General features: G+C 36.1%; 1 protein-coding gene and 1 pseudogene across 2 annotated transcripts in view; one reads left to right on the top strand and one right to left on the bottom strand.

Moving 5' to 3' along the window:
* UNC13C (unc-13 homolog C) overlaps nucleotides 1-16,405 on the bottom strand; it is a 654,288-nt gene that overhangs the window by 151,550 nt on the left and 486,333 nt on the right. The gene's annotated exons all lie outside the window — the stretch shown is intronic.
* On the top strand, nucleotides 13,061-13,519 carry LOC102986014 (protein phosphatase 1 regulatory subunit 14B-like; annotated as a pseudogene).

Below are 16,405 nucleotides of genomic sequence, written 5' to 3'. Positions count from 1 at the left end.
CCACCAAAAGATGAAGGGATAAAGAAGATGTGGCACATATATACAATGGAATATTACTCAGCCATAAAAAGGAACAAAACTGAGTTATTTGTAATGAGATGAATGGACCTAGAGACTGTCATACAGAGTGAAGTAAATGAGAAAAACAAATACCGTATGCTAATGCACATATATGGAATCTAAAAAAATGATAATGATGAACCTAGCGGTAGGGCAGGAATAAAGATGCAGACATAGGGAACAGACTTGAGGACACAGGTTGAAGGGGAAGCTGGGATGAAGTGATCAATGAAGAGTATCATTGACATATATACAGTACCAAATGTAAAACAGATGGCTAGTGGGAAGCTGCTGCATAGCACAGGGAGATCAGCTCAGTGTTTTGTGATCACCTAGAGGGGTGGGATAGGGAGTGTAGGAGGGAGGCTCAAGAGGGAGGGGATATGGGGATATATGTATACATATAGCTGATTCACTTTGTTGTACAGCAGAAACTAATGCAACATTGTAAAGCAAGTGACTCCAATAAAGATGTTAAAAAATTAATCTCTGAATTTCAATGAGAAGAATATTTTACTACCAGAATAAAAATGCTTCATTAAAATAGTAAAAAGGAAAAATCTTGGCAACTTAGAAGGCTATTCCTATTTGCCTTTAGATGGTGTTTACCAGCATTTACTTTAAAATAACATATCTTCTTCTGAAAGTTAGTGTATGCATGGAATTTTATGGATAATTATGTATCGATTTACAGGATAGGGGTGACATACACTCAGTCCATTCTCATGCCAAAAGTAAATTTGCTGCCATCAATCATCACAGTGTCATTTTCCAGTTCTTAATCTGTGACATCATTTTATTGCATAAATACTCTGTGTTGTCCTAGAGTTGGTAGTTCAATTCTGTAGGGCTTTCTTAAACATCCCTCTAAGTGTCTGACAGGCTGCTCTAAGAGGTGATGATATGGAAGGTTTGGAAGGAATACCAAATAAAGAGTCAGCATCAGGGGGTCAATGCACATGATGGTTTGTAAGATACTATGTGCTCACAAACCCCAAACCTTATCACTCAGAAACTTTGATTGTAAAAATAAATATGTATCAGACTTTTACAGATAATACACATATATAAACATCTATCAAAGGTAAGCATAAATGTATATTAACAATATACAGATGGAGATCATGGGCTCTTTTTCATACACTGAGAATGCTAATCCATGTAACTAGAAGCAAAAAGAGAAAGGCAGAGAGAGAGGGGGAGGGGAGAAGAGAGAGAGAGGGAGAGAGAAAATAAGAATTACAATTTTCCATTTTAGAGCAGCTCTATAAAGGTTCTGTAATATCAGCACATCTTTGGAGGTGAGATATCATGTAAAATTCTGGCTGCCAAAGTAAGGTATTGTACTTACAAGGTAATAAAGCTTGGAGTAATAAAATAAAAATGAAAAAATAAAAGACTATACATAATAATATGTTAGCAAAAAGTAATTTGGACCAATGTGAACCTTCCAGAGAAGGAAATCAGCAAACAAGATAAAAGATTAGCCATAATAATCAATTACTGTAGTCAACTTTCTTAACAATCAATGACAATGAAGGAAAAAATATCATTAATTTTTGTAGGGTAAGAAAGAAGATATGGAAGTTTCTTTCATGAAACATTTCTGGTAACTAAGCCTTAGCAAAACACTAGGAAAAAAAAGCCAAGAAAAATTAGTAAAATACTGCCTTACTCCATGACCACTGAAACTGATGCTAGAAGCAGCTTTATACTTGTAGCTGGCAGTCCAACTCAAAATTAAAACAAGTATCTCAGCAGAATCCCAGAATGAAACAAGGCTCCCTGGTAAATTAAACCAGAAGTGATGTGAGGTCAGACATACTTCACAGCCATATACTCTGATATATCTGCTTAGAATTCTGGTTTAGATCTACAAACCACAAATCTAGACTGGTGGGTTTCGAATAAGACTTGCTATTTCCAGTGGAACCAAAACCCCTTGAACCCCTTTCAGCATCATCCAAAACTTGAACTTCCTCTGTTTCTGGATAAGAAACCTGTTCACAAATGAGCTGTGCAATTCAATCACCCTTTTGACTTCAAATGTTTCTTTGCCAAAATTAAACAGTACAACACCAACATTTCCTCTATAATCTTCATCTATGACACAGACTCCTACATCTGTGAAGTGTTTTACAGGCAAGCCAGAGTGAGAAATTGCTCTTCCATAATATTCAGAGGGAAGAGCATACCATTTTATATCAGACTTGGAAGAATTCTGCATGATTTGTCTGAGCCATAAACCTTGAAAAATCAGGAAGCAGTATGAAGTCAGGACCACATAATCTGGTGCTAGGAAACTAGAGATGGATAGTCATTAGGAAAAAAATGGGATGAGACAGACTTCAGACTATACTACAAAGCTACAGTAATCAAGACAGTATGGTACTGGTACAAAAACAGAAATATAGATAAATGGAACAGGATAGAAAGCCCAGAGATAAAAAGAAATGAAATTGAGTTATTTGTAGTGGGGTAAATGGACCTAGAGTCTGTCATACAGAGTGAAGTAAGTCAGAAAGAGAAAAACAAATACCATATGCTAACACATATATATGGAATCTAAAAAAAAAAAAAAGTTTATGAAGAACGTAGGGGCAGGACAGGAATAAAGACACAGATGTTGAGAATGGACTTGAGGACACGGGGAGGGGGAAGTGTAAGCTGGGACGAAGTGAGAGAGTGGGACGGACATATATACACCACCAAATGTAAAATAGATAGCTACTGGGAAGAAGCCACATAGCACAGGGAGATCAGCTTAGTGCTTTGTGACCACCTAGAGGGGCAGGATAGGGAGGGTAGGAGGGAGACACAAGAGGGGCAAGATATGGGGATATATGCATAGCTGATTCACTTTGTTATAAAGCAGAAACAAACACACCTTTGTAAAGCAATTATACTCCAATAACGATGTTTTAAAAATAATAATAAAAAAGTAATGGGATGAGATATGAAATTATTTTTAAAAAGAGAGCTGGCCAACAGGTTGAAACATAATGGTAAAATACGGGCACCCAAAGAATCTATTGGCATTAATTGACAAGCCATGGAGCAAGGGTATAAAAAATAAACAAAAACAAGCTTCACTTACATTGTACTTTTAGCCATAGGCCTAGCAGTACTAGCAATAGAGGTAGTACAGAGTATTTCCATGAAAGTTAGTACTTAGGACCAAAATGTGGCTTTCATTCACTTGTGCAACATATCTACTGATTATCTACTATGAACCAGGTACTATGTTGCATACTGAAAGTACAGCAAAGAAGAAAACAGAGCATTCCTGCAATTTTGGAATTTATAATATAGTGAGGAGAGGCAGACAATAAAAACCACTCAATATAATACGAAGTAGTGTAAGTGTTCTGGAAAAATAAAATGCAGGGTAAGGGAGCAGATGAGCTGAGCGTACATTTTTTTCAATAGGGCGCTAAGGGAAGATCTCTAATGAGGCGACATGAAAGCAGAACTGAATGAAGTCAGAGAGCAAACCATGCGGCCATATTCTGGAAGAGCATTTCAGGTAGAAAACATAGCAAGTGAAGTAGCCCTCGAGCCAAAGAGTGTCCTTGACAAGTTCAAGGAGATGCAAGGAAGCCAGTGTGGCTAAAGCAGAGTGAGTGACTGAGAGTGCTGAGAGCTGATTTCAGAGAGAAGCCAGGGTCGGGTCACATAGGATCTTGAATCCTATGATAAAGACCTCTTCTCCTAAGAGTTATGGAATAACGCTGGAGGTTTTTGGTCCCATTTTACATTTGTAAAACAACACTTTGGTTGCTGTCTGAAGACCAGATTACAGGGATCTAAAAGTGGAAGCAGCAGTGTATAGAGGAGCCACTGCAGTAGAATGAACAATTGACAGACTTGGCAGTTTGGACTGGAGTGGTAACAGTGATGACTGTGGTAGATGTGGTGCAGCATAAAGTCTAATCCTGGTCTTTCCATCATATAACCTTGCCTCTTACCTCTTCTCTGCCTAGATAAGCTTTCTAAGAACAGATAACACAACAGATAAGATAAATGTTTGATTCCTCACACCACCTTGTCTGCTCAGACAAGAATAAGATAAATGGATAGCTGGATGGATGGATAAAAGAATGTAAAGGTTGTATCCAGTTCTTTCGCCATCTCTATTCCTTCATTTTCTCCTCAGTTTTGCTGAGAATAGACCGGGTCATCAATCAAACTGATAGAGGACATGTTTAACATTGGACATGGTCTAAAAGTTTGCTGGTGTACAGCTTCCCATGGGGAAAAGCCACTGCTGTGTCTTAAAAGACCTAATTTTCTGCATGAAAATAAAAAGCCCTGTGTATATCAACAAATTTTTTATTAAAAATTGTCAATAAAATATAAACAATTTTATCCCATATACATAGCTCATAAAAAACACTCAAAAATAATCAGTTTCATGTATTTCTCAGGTTATAACATATATTGCAAAATCATTGCTTGTAGCTTTTTCTTAAAAGACTTAAATCTTTATGGGTTTCATTTCTTTTAGTTTCCTGTACATTTTCTCATTACTTATTTAAATGTAACCTGTAGTTGAGATTCTTTTTTAGGATAAAATTGATTTCTAACAATTATTTACAACTTATTAAAAAAAAAGTACAGATTTATCTTTTCGGTAGATTTCAACTAAGTCATTTTCTCTTAGCTTTCTGAGTTGCAATCATCTGTTTATTACTTATAAAGGAAATGGAACTAATAGATAAGTCAAGAACAGTTAAAAAAATGCTTCACTTAATTTATATTTTAGCCACAAGTGATTAAAATATCCTAAATACTTGATTACTTTTAATTTTATTATTGGTGGTAATGGTTATTTTTTAAACTTCATTGATAATTTCCTTGGGAATTCTCATTTTAAAAAAGACAATGGCCTTAAACATGTGAAAAATGCATAACTTCGTTTATATTTAAAGAAATGAAAATTTAATGAGATGGTACTTATCTATCAGATTGCTAAAGTAGAAAATACAGTGTTCTGCTTTTTAGGGAAAAATTAGCAATATATTTCAAAATTTTAAATGCACTTATCTTTTGGCAATTCCACTTCTAAAATTTCCTGTCTAAATATACTTGCACATGTAAACAAAAAATATATGTACAGTTATTTATATTAGCAAAATATTAAAAACAGTCTAAATATTTATTGATGTAAGAAGAATTATGTTTTATACAACCATTCTATTGAAAACAATATAATTGTAATAGAGAATGAGGTAGGTCTAAATGTATTTACACAGTACAAACTTCAAGTTATATTGTTAAGTAAAACAGCAAGGTGAAGAAGAGTATGGATAATATATTACTACTTATGTAGAAAAGAAAAAAGATATGTGCATACATACATGTGTATGCTTAGAATATTTCTGGAAATACACAAGAAACTGAAAACAGTGGTTAACTTGTCAGGTAACAAAGAGAAACTTTTCACAGAATATTTTTCATACTGTTTTAACCATGTACCTGTATTTTCAAAAACCAGTAACTTATTTTAAAAATACAACTAGAAAAAGTAAAGAGCAAAATAGACAATTTAGGAAAATAAATCAGTACTTGAAGTCTAGCTTAATAAAATCCTCTAGAATGCACGGATAATTCTTAGAGAAGAAAATTAGAGAATAAATGATTGATACAATAGTCAGAGAGACTTCTATGAGTAGAGAGGAGAGATCCAACATAAGGAAAAAAAAAAGTCAAACAAATGGAACAGAATCAATAATAAGATGCATAATTAAAGAGAACAATCTTTTAGTGGGAGAGAGAGGAAAGCAAGTACGAAGTTAAGAAATTCTCTACTAGTGAAGAGTTACTCACATCTAGGTACTAATGAATAGACACATCTGCAAAAATGTTTGAAAGACAAAATAAAGGAAAAAAACCTTTTAGGCTTATAAACAGAAAAGCAAGTATATAAAATTATTTAAAGCAGGCTGACCTGTGATCCTTCCATTCCCTAGAGGCTATGGGATAACTAAACAACATCTACAGAGTCATGAGAGGAAAATTTGTAGTGGACCAAAGAATTTTATATACTGATTTGTTTTTGACATGAAGGCAAAGTACATACAGCTGAACTGGCTCTACTAATCAACATGCAAAGATATGGAGGGATTGGTTCCTTCTTTCATAAAGCATGTAGATAAACCATAAAAGTGATACATCTTATCATGAATCATGTTTCATTACAGAAATAAATCTATTTATTGGACACAAGGAGTTCTTTTGTTCTAGCCTCTCTCCCCCTCAGGCCAGACTTGTACCAGATTCAGAAGTCTAATTAAATAGGAATTACAATTTTTATTAAAGGATAAAACAGCCACCATCTATGCCAAGAAAAATGACTGAATGAAAAGATCCAAAAGGTTATTATGGGTACCTCTGGATAACTCTTCTCCCTTATGTACTTGTATTTGAATAAGAATGATTTTTCATGTTTATTCTGGAAATGAAGATACATATTCACTGAAAAAAATTCAAACAATACAGAAAAGTTCAAAGAAAAATACCAATTACCATAAATCTCATGATTCACAGATATGTTGTTAAACTATGCCTGATTACCCTTCATGATAACTCTGTATGAATTTATGTATCTAAAATATATGTGTGCATACAGTTTGTATAAATGCTTTATGTTCTATAACACACTCGGTTCACTCAACAGTTTTCCATGCCAATAAAATTAATTTCATCATTTAATATGGTTTTTAAAAACTATGCTTTGTGTATTCTTGGGCATACACTTCTACATACTTCTGTTATATTCTCCAGATCTGTCTGAGCTTAGAGAATAAAAGATCTTTCTATTATTCTATTTCTATCATACGACTTCATCAAGGGGGTTGATACACAAAAAATGAGTTTCAGATGGATTGCAGATCTAAAATAGAAAGGTAAACAATAAAGCTTTTAGAAGAAAACATAAGAGATTATCTTCATAATCTTGAGTAGGCAAAGATTAATTAAAGAGGACAAAAACAGTACTACTAATAAAGGAGGTTATTGATAAATTGCACTGTTTAAATTTAGAACCTCTATTTTTCAAAAGAAATCATTAAATGACATGTTAAAATGGCCATACTACCCAAAGCAATCTACAGGTTTAATACAATCCCTATCAAAATACCATGACATTTTTCACAGAGCTAGAACAAATAATCATAAATTCATATGAAACCACAAAAGACTCAGAATAGTCAAAGCAATCTTGAGAAAAAAAGAACAAAGCTGGAGGTATCACACTTTCAGACTTCAGAAGATACTACAAAACTACAGTAATCTAAACAGGCTGGTACTGGCACAAAAACAGACACACAGATCAGTGGAACAGGATACAAAGCCCAGAAATAAGCCTACACACCTATGGTCAATTAATCTACAACAAAGGAGGCAAGAATATATTATGGAGAAAGGACAGTCTCTTTAACAAGTGGTGCTGGGAAAACTGAACAGCTACATGTAAAACAGTGAGATTAGAACATTTCCTCACACCATAAAGAAAAATAAACTCAAAATGGATTTAAAAAATTAAAAAATAAAAACAAGCAAAAGGCAAACAAACAAAAATAAAGAAAATAAGTAGAATATTTCTATAAAAAGAAGACGAGAAACCATAAAGCTCCTAGAAGAGAACAGAGGCAGAACACACTTTGACATAAATTGTAGCAATATTTTATTGGCTCTGTCTTCTAAGGCAAAAGAAATAAAAGCAAAGATACATAAATGGGACCTAAGTAAACTCAAAGCTTTTGCACAGCAAGGAGAACCACTGACAAAAATGAAAAAAATCTACTGAATGGGAGAAAATATTTGCTAATGATATGACTAACAGGGGTTGATATACAAAATATATAAAAAGCTCATACAACTCAACATCAAAACAAAACAGCAACAACAAAAAAACACCAAACAACACAATCAAAAAATGCGTAGAAGACCTGAATAGACATTTTTCAAAGGAGACATACAGACAGCCAACAGGCACATGAAAAGCTGCTCAACTATGTTAATTATTATAGAAATGCAAATAAAAACAAGGTACCACATCACAGCTGTCAGAATGGCTATTATCAAAAAGTCTACAAATAAAAAATGTCGGTGAGGATGTTGAGAAAAGGGAACCCTTGAACACTGTTGGTGGGAATGTAAATTAGTGCAGCCACTATGGAAAACAGTATGAAGGTTCCTCAAAAAACTAAAACTAGAACTACCATATGATCCAGCAATCCCACTCCTGGGCATATATTCAGAAAAGATGAAAACTCTAATTCAGAAAGATACATGCACCCCATGTTCTTAGCAGCATTTTTACAATAGCCAAGACATAGAAGCAACCCAAGTGCCCATCAACAGACAAACAGATAAAGAGGATGTGGTATATATATACAATATAATATTTCTCAGCTATAAAAAGAACGGAATTCTGCTATTCGCAGCAACATAGATGAACTAGAAAATACTATGCTTAGTAAAATAAGTCACATACACGTGGAATCTAAAAAACTAATACAAGTGAATGTATATGCAAAACAGAAAAAGACTCACAAATTTAGAAAACAAACTAGTGGTTACCCAAAGGAAGAGGGAAGGGGGGAGAGGCATATTAGAGGTATGGGATTAAGAGATACAAACTACTATAAAATAGATAAGCAACAGGATATATTGTATAGCACAGGGAATTATAGCCATTATCTTGTAATAACTTTTAATGAAGTATAATCTGTGAAAATACTGAATCACTAAGCTGTACACCTGAAACTAATATAATATTGTAAATCAATGATACATCAATAAAGACATTATTAAGAGAGTAAAAAAGCCAAGTCACAGACTGAGAAAATATTTGCAATACAAATATCCAACAAAAGGCTAATATCTACAATATATTAAGAGCTTAAAAATTTTAAGATAATGTCAGAGAGCTCAATTAAAAAAATGGACAAATGATTATAAAGGTAGCTCACAAAAGAAATAGCCAAATGGCCAAAAACCTTATGAAAAAGTATTTCACTTTCTTAGTCATCGGAAAAGCAGAAATTAAACTACAATTTTAATTATCATTACATGCCTATCAAAATGGCTAGAATGAAAAAGACAGGCAATAGCAAGTTGGTGGAGATGTGGAGCAGTTGGAACTTGTATACACTGTTGATGGGCGAGGTAACTGGTATAATCACTTTGGAAAACTAGTTTGTAATATCTACTAAACTGAACATATGCATCCACTCCTTGGGTATATCCATGATAGATATGTGTACATATATATCCACTGAAACGTGTATAAGAACATTCATAGCACCACTTTAATAGCCTAAAATTGGAAACTACCCAAATATACCTCAATAGTAAAATGAATAAATAAACAGTGGCATATTTGTACATTGGAACATAATACTGTAATGAGAATGAACACACTATGTGGGTAATATCTCAAAAAAATAATGTTCAATGAAAGAAACCCAGCACAAAATAGAATGTATACTATGGTTTGATGTAAATGAAGCTCCACAACAGGCAAAAGTATTATATCGTGTTAGAAGTCAAAATAGTGAGTAACTTGGGCTTCCCTGGTGGCACAGTGGTTGAGAGTCTGCCTGCCGATGCAGAGGACACGGGTTTGTGCCCTGGTCCGGGAAGATCCCACCTGCCACAGAGCGGCTGGGCCTGTGAGCCATGGCCGCTGAGCCTGCGCGTCCGGAGCCTGTGCTCCACAACGGGAGAGGTCACAACAGTGAGAGGCCCGCGTACCGCAAAAAAAAAAAAAAAAAAAAAATAGTAACTTTATCAGAGGTATTAGGTAGTAACTGGAAAGGAACATGATGGGGACTTCTGAGGTTCTGTTAACAGGTAAATGCACTGTGTAAAAATCTATCCAGTTGGACACCTATTATTTGTACAATTTCTCTATGCAAGCTATAGCTCAATAAAATGTGTATTCAGGAAAAATATACCTCATCCTTTAGGCAATGGTCATTGATTGAAGGTACTTCATGTACTGGAGGACTTATGAACATATAAATTACATGATGTCCTGCACTATATCTAGGCCAACACTTTTCAGAATAGACAGAGTATGAAAAACACAGCATCTTGGTATTTTTCTCCCTCTTTATTGAACTTACCATCAATAAAATTCCCACCTGAAAGTTAAAAATACTAGTCAAATATTTTGTTTACATTTGCAATACTACCTTTATATAATCAATCGCTCATATTCATTTACCTAAATTTTTCATTGTGTCAGCTAACAAATTTTACTCTTTATGTGAAAATTAAGACAAAGAGAATCAATATATGTAGGGAACTATTTAAGCACAGACTTATTCTTTTCTCTTTCCCTTTTTGTTTATTCATACTACATTGTAATTTAACTCAATTCAACAAGTATTATTGATTGTTTGTGATGTGTAAGCCACATATTGTGCTATGGGAATACAAAAGAAGCCTAGGATATAATCCCCACATTTAAGCAAAAGTATAGAAAAACTCATGTCTTTGGGGTTAGATGGATGCACTGGAGGAAAGATTTGAGACAGCAAGGGAGACAGAGACGTGAATTTTTGTCTTGAATCCATCACTTACTGCCCTGTCAACTTGGGCAAACTATTTTACTCCTAGAAGGCTCAGTTTCCTCTTGTGTAAAATGGGATTGTAACTCTATCCCCCTTTCAGGTTGTTTTGTGAAAAATCAGTGAGATAACACTGTATAAATGTGCCATCACTGAAATATAGTTTATAAATGGCAGTAATTGTAACAATTAATTGTAGTTGTAACAAGAACTACCATATTAAAAGACTATTACAGTAACTTGATTAAAAAGGATTAGACACAGAAAATGACATTGTTTAGCCAATTTTTTATCTCTGTTATTCAGAAATAGTGAATTGTACAATATTTTATTTTGATATAATGTAAAAATTACAGAAAGATTGCAAGACTAGTACAATGAACTCCCATATATTCTTTTTTTTTTTTTTTTTTTTTGCGGTACGTGGGCCTCTGTTGTGGCCTCTCCCATTGCTCTGGACATGCAGGCTCAGCGGCCATGGCTCACGAGCCTAGCCGCTCCGCGGCATGTGGCATCTTCCTGGACCGGGGCACGAACCCGTATCCCCTGCATCGGCAGGCGGACTCTCAACCACTGCGCCACCAGGGAAGCCCTCCCATATATTCTTTACTCAGATTCAACAATGGTCAATATTTTGCCAAATTTGCATTATGTCTCTATTTCATATATATTTAATATATATACACATACATATCTAGATGTATAAAAATATATAATTATTTTTATGAAACATGGTAAGGAAATATCCATTGATTTCTATGTTCTTGAATGTTTATATGTATTGAATTTTGTCAAATGCTTTTTCAGCATCCATGGAGACTATTATCTGCTTTTTCTTCTTATGCCTATTAATATGTTATATGATATTAGTGGACTTCCCAATAATAAACTAGCCTTTTGTCTTAGTCTGTTTGGGCTGCTATAACCAATTGCCATAGACTAGGTGGCTTATAAGCAACAAACATTTATTTCTCACAGTTCTAGATCTAGGAAGTCCAAGGTCAAGCCTCCAGCATGGTCATGTTCTGATGGAGGCCCTTTCGGTCTTGCAAAATGTGACTTCTTTTATCTTCACAGTGTGGAAGGGGCTTGGGAGTTTTCTGGGGCTCTTTAAAAAAAAGATCCTAGTCACTTTATGACTAGAGACCCTGAAGATATCTCCATTATCTTTAAGATCCAATAATTTTACCAGGATCTGTTTCAAAGTTGACAATTCCAAGTTGATTTTCTAGTATTAAGTCAGCCTTGTCAATTTGTACCTGGAAGTCTTTTATTTCTATAAAATTTTCTTTTATTACAGTTTTAAACATAAATTCTATTGCTTTCTTTTTTTTCCTTCGCCAGGGACTCTACTTCCACATATTAGATTTTCTTTACCTATCTTCCATTTCAACAACTGTCTCTGACTCTCTTTACTTCTTTGGAAACTCCAATTACACAAATAAGAAGTTATTGGGCTTCCCTGGTGGCGCAGTGGTTGAGAGTCCGCCTGCTGATGCAGGGGACACGGGTTCGTGCCCTGGTCTGGGAAGATCCCACATGCTGCGGAGCGGCTGGGCCTGTGAGCCATGGCCGCTGAGCCCGTGTGTCCAGAGGCTGTGCTCCGCAACAGGAGAGGTCACAACAGTGAGAGACCCGCATACCGCAAAAAAAAAAAAAAAGAAGTTATCACTTGTTAGTATTAGTCCATGCTGACCTCTCACTCAGCTTGGGAGTCATACTAATGATTCCTTGTATTTTCTTATTAACTCTTACTCTAATCAAGCTATAATGCTGAGACTCCCCCTATTTTTTATATCATGTTAACCCTAGTGTTTACATCAGTGTTTGCAAAAAGTAGGAGCTCAAAAAACTTTGATAAATGAATTGGAATTAATCATTCAAGGGCTAAAAGGATTGGCTAAATAACCATGGAGACCACTACATATAAATAATTATCTTCTGATGTATTCTTGGTGACTGAATATATATATATATATAGGATAATTTGAGGATGAGTGGAGTCACGAAATAGTACAGCTCATTTGAAATCTGGGAATTTACCCTGTTCTCTTCACTGTCTCATTAGTTATCATTTATTTTTTGGTTCATTTATTGCTTCTTTCAAGCTGAAGTACCTCACAGACTTATTCCAAAAGCAGATAACAATAGCATCGATACATATTGCATGACACTGAATGCTGCTACCAGATAAGTATTATCAATTTAATATACAGAAAAATTCTAGGGATTGGCAGGGAGGGGGCGGGGTGTGGCCAGGCCAGGTCTGGGGGCTCCACATGCTACATCTGCCCGCAGGTGCTCCCGCCGCCTCTGCCCTTGCCATGGAGCCATGCGGAGCCCTGTGGATCCGAGCTCATGAGCTAACCTGAGCTAGTGGTCTGGAGCCAGCCGGCAGGCGTCCCAGAGGCAGCAGTGCAGGGAGGGGCCTGATGCACATACTTGGCTCTGCGGGGGGTGTGGCTTTGGTGGCTCTGGTCCCTGGACCAGGGAGTGGCGGCCTAGGACCCTGCATCTACTTTCAGAGCCGCCCTAGGGCTGTGGGCGAGGTCCCAGGTGGCGCAGACGATGAGTGACCAGTGAGGCGCCAAGGGATGGTCACAGTCAAGTACAACTGCAAGGAGCTACGGAAGCACCTCAACCTGGAGGAGTGGATCCTGGAGCAGCTCACTCACCTCTATGACTGCCAGAAAGAGGAGATCCTGGAGCTGGAAACTGATGTGGATGAACTCCTGGAAACGGAGAGTGATGACACCCGAGCTGCCAGGGTCAAGGAGCTGCTGGTTGACTGTTACAAACCCACTGAGGCCTTCATCTCTGGCCTGCTGAGCAAGATTCGAGGCATGCAGAAGCTGAGCACACCCCAGAAGAAGTAAGGGTCCTCAACCCAGGTGAACGATGGCTCCCACAGGACAATTGCTGACCCCCAAACTCGTAGCAAAAGCAATACCAGGGGAGCCCTGTGGCCAGGCCTGGTGCCATGAACAGGGCTCCCCATGCCCCTGGCTCAGGGGCCTCTTCCCTGCCCCCTCAGTTTTCCATTTTTGGGGTTTTATTATTATTAAACTGATGGAACTTTTTGTGCTTTAATATTGACTGTGGTGCAGGCCCTTTAACAGAGCTAGGATATGCCTTTGGTGCAGTTAAAAAAAAATTCTACTGTATATATAGCAAATCAGCTTCCATCATCCTTGGAGCTAGACAATAAATGAAAATTTTAGTGAAGCATGTTATTAGAGACGTTTTAAGATATAGAGAAAATCAATGTGTGAAGACCTCTGAAATTGTTTATCCTTTAAAAGCACTCCATTTGTAAGTTCTTAATACCTTTTCATCAGTCAGGAAAATAGTGAATAAAGTTGCATTTCTCTTAGTGTTACATTAATTTAACTCTCATTATCTACCAAAAAATCCAACAAATTTATCTGAAGCAGTACTGCCTATATATGTGTGGGGTTGCTGTTGAGAACCTAAGCTATTCAAATGAAGTCAAGTAAAAGGCTTTTAAACTTAAGATCTGTCTTTTTCCTTGTACTAACTACAGCCACTATAAAGTTTAAAAAATATTTAACTCATATACATTTTGGTCCTTTAGAAGAATCAACTAAATCCAAATAAACAATATATCAATCTGATGCTTTATCTACACAGTCAATTGATTACTAAATATATACTAATTGTAATGTTTATTTTTAAGAATGGGAAGATTTATTAATACTTCACTAAAATATCAATATGAAATAATTGGACCTGCCTCTGCAGCAGACCCTCCAACACTAACACAGAATAGGCCTTTGTTTCCCCTGGCTGCTTTCACTAAGGCATGACCCACAGGAGTCTCCTCTGAATATCCAGAGATAGCCTCATCCACCAGAGGGCAGACAGCAGAAGCAAAAAGAACTACAATCCTGCAGCCTGTGGAAAGAAAACCATATTCACAGAAAGATAGACAAAATGAAAAGGCAGAGGACTATGTACCAGATGAAGGGACAAGATAAAACACAAGAAAAACAACTAAATGAAGTGGAGATAGGCAACCTTCCAGAAAGAGAATTCAGAATAATGATAGTGAAGATGATCCAGGACCTTGGAAAAAAAAAATGGAGGCAAAGATCAAGAAGATGCAAGAAATGTTTAACAAAGACCTAGAAGAATTAAAGAACAAACAAACAGAGATGAACAATAGAATAACTGAAATGTAAAACACACTAGAAGGAATCAATAGCAGAATAACTGAGGCAGAAGAATGGATAAGTGACCTGGAAGACAGAATGGTGGAAATCACTAGCACAGAACAGAATAAAGAAAAAACAATGAAAAGAAATGAAGACACCCTAAGAGACCCCTGGGACAACATTAAAAGAACCAACATTTGCATCATAGGGGTCCCAGAAGGAGAAGAGAGAAAGGACCTGATAAAATATTTGAAGAGATTATAGTCGAAAACTTCCCTAACATGGGAAAGTAAATAGCGACCCAAGTCAAGGAACGGTAGAGTCCCAGCCACGATAAACCCAAGGAGAAACATGCCGAGACACACGGTAATCAAATTGACAAGAATTAAAGACAAAGTAAAATTATTAAAAGCTAAAAGGGAACAACAACAAACAACATACAAGGGAACTCCCATAAGTTAACAGCTGATTTCTCAGCAGAAACTCTACAAGCCAGAAGGGAGTGGCATGATATACTTAAAGTGATGAAAGGGAAGAACCTACAACCAAGATTACTATACCCAGCAAGGATCTCATTCAGATTTGATGGAGAAGTCAAAAGCTTTACAGACAAGCAAAGCTAAGAGATTTCAGCACCACCAAACCAGCTCTAAAACAAATGCTAAAGGAACTTCTCTAAACGGGAAACACAAGAGAACAAAAGGACCTACAAAAACAAACCCAAAACAATTAAGAAAATGGCAATAGGAACATACATATCAATAATTAACTTAAATGTGAATGGTCTAAATGCTCGAACCAAAAGACACAGGCTTGCTAAATGGATACAAAAACAAGACCCATACATATGCTGTCTACAAGAGACCCACTTCAGACCTACGGACACATACAGACTGAAAGTGAGGGGATGGCAAAAGATATTCCATGCAAACGGAAAGCAAAAGTAAGCTGGAAGAGCAATACTCATTATGAGATAAAATAGACCTTAAAATAAAGAATGTTACAAGAGACAAGGAAGGACACTCCATAATGATCAAGGGATTAATCCACAAAGAAGATACAATAATTATAAATATATATGCACCCAACATAGGAGCACCTCAATACATAAGGCAACTGCTAACAGCTATAAAAGAGGAAATCGACAGTAACACAATAACAGTGGGGGACTTTAACACCTCACTTACACCAATGGACAGATCATCCAGACAGAAAATTAATAAGGAAACACAAGCTTTAAATGACACAATAGACCAGATAGATTTAATTGATATTTATACGACATTCCATCCGAAAACAGCAGATTACACTTTCTTCTCAAGTGTACACGGAACAATCTCCAGGACAGATCACATCTTGGGTCACAAATCAAGCCTCAGTAAATTTAAGAAAATTGAAATCATATCAAGCATCTTTTCTGACCACAACACTATGAGATTAGAAATATATTACAGGAAAAAGAAAACGTGAAAAACATAAACACATACAGGCTAAACAATATGTTACTAAATAACTAAGTGATCACTGAAGAAACCAAAGAGGAAATCAAAAAATACCTAGAAACAAATGACAATGAAAACATGATGA

This window comes from Physeter macrocephalus, chromosome 11 (genome assembly GCF_002837175.3).
Source record: "Physeter macrocephalus isolate SW-GA chromosome 11, ASM283717v5, whole genome shotgun sequence".
Classification (NCBI taxonomy): domain Eukaryota; kingdom Metazoa; phylum Chordata; class Mammalia; order Artiodactyla; family Physeteridae; genus Physeter; species Physeter macrocephalus.
This window is presented reverse-complemented; position numbering and strand designations above follow the sequence as displayed.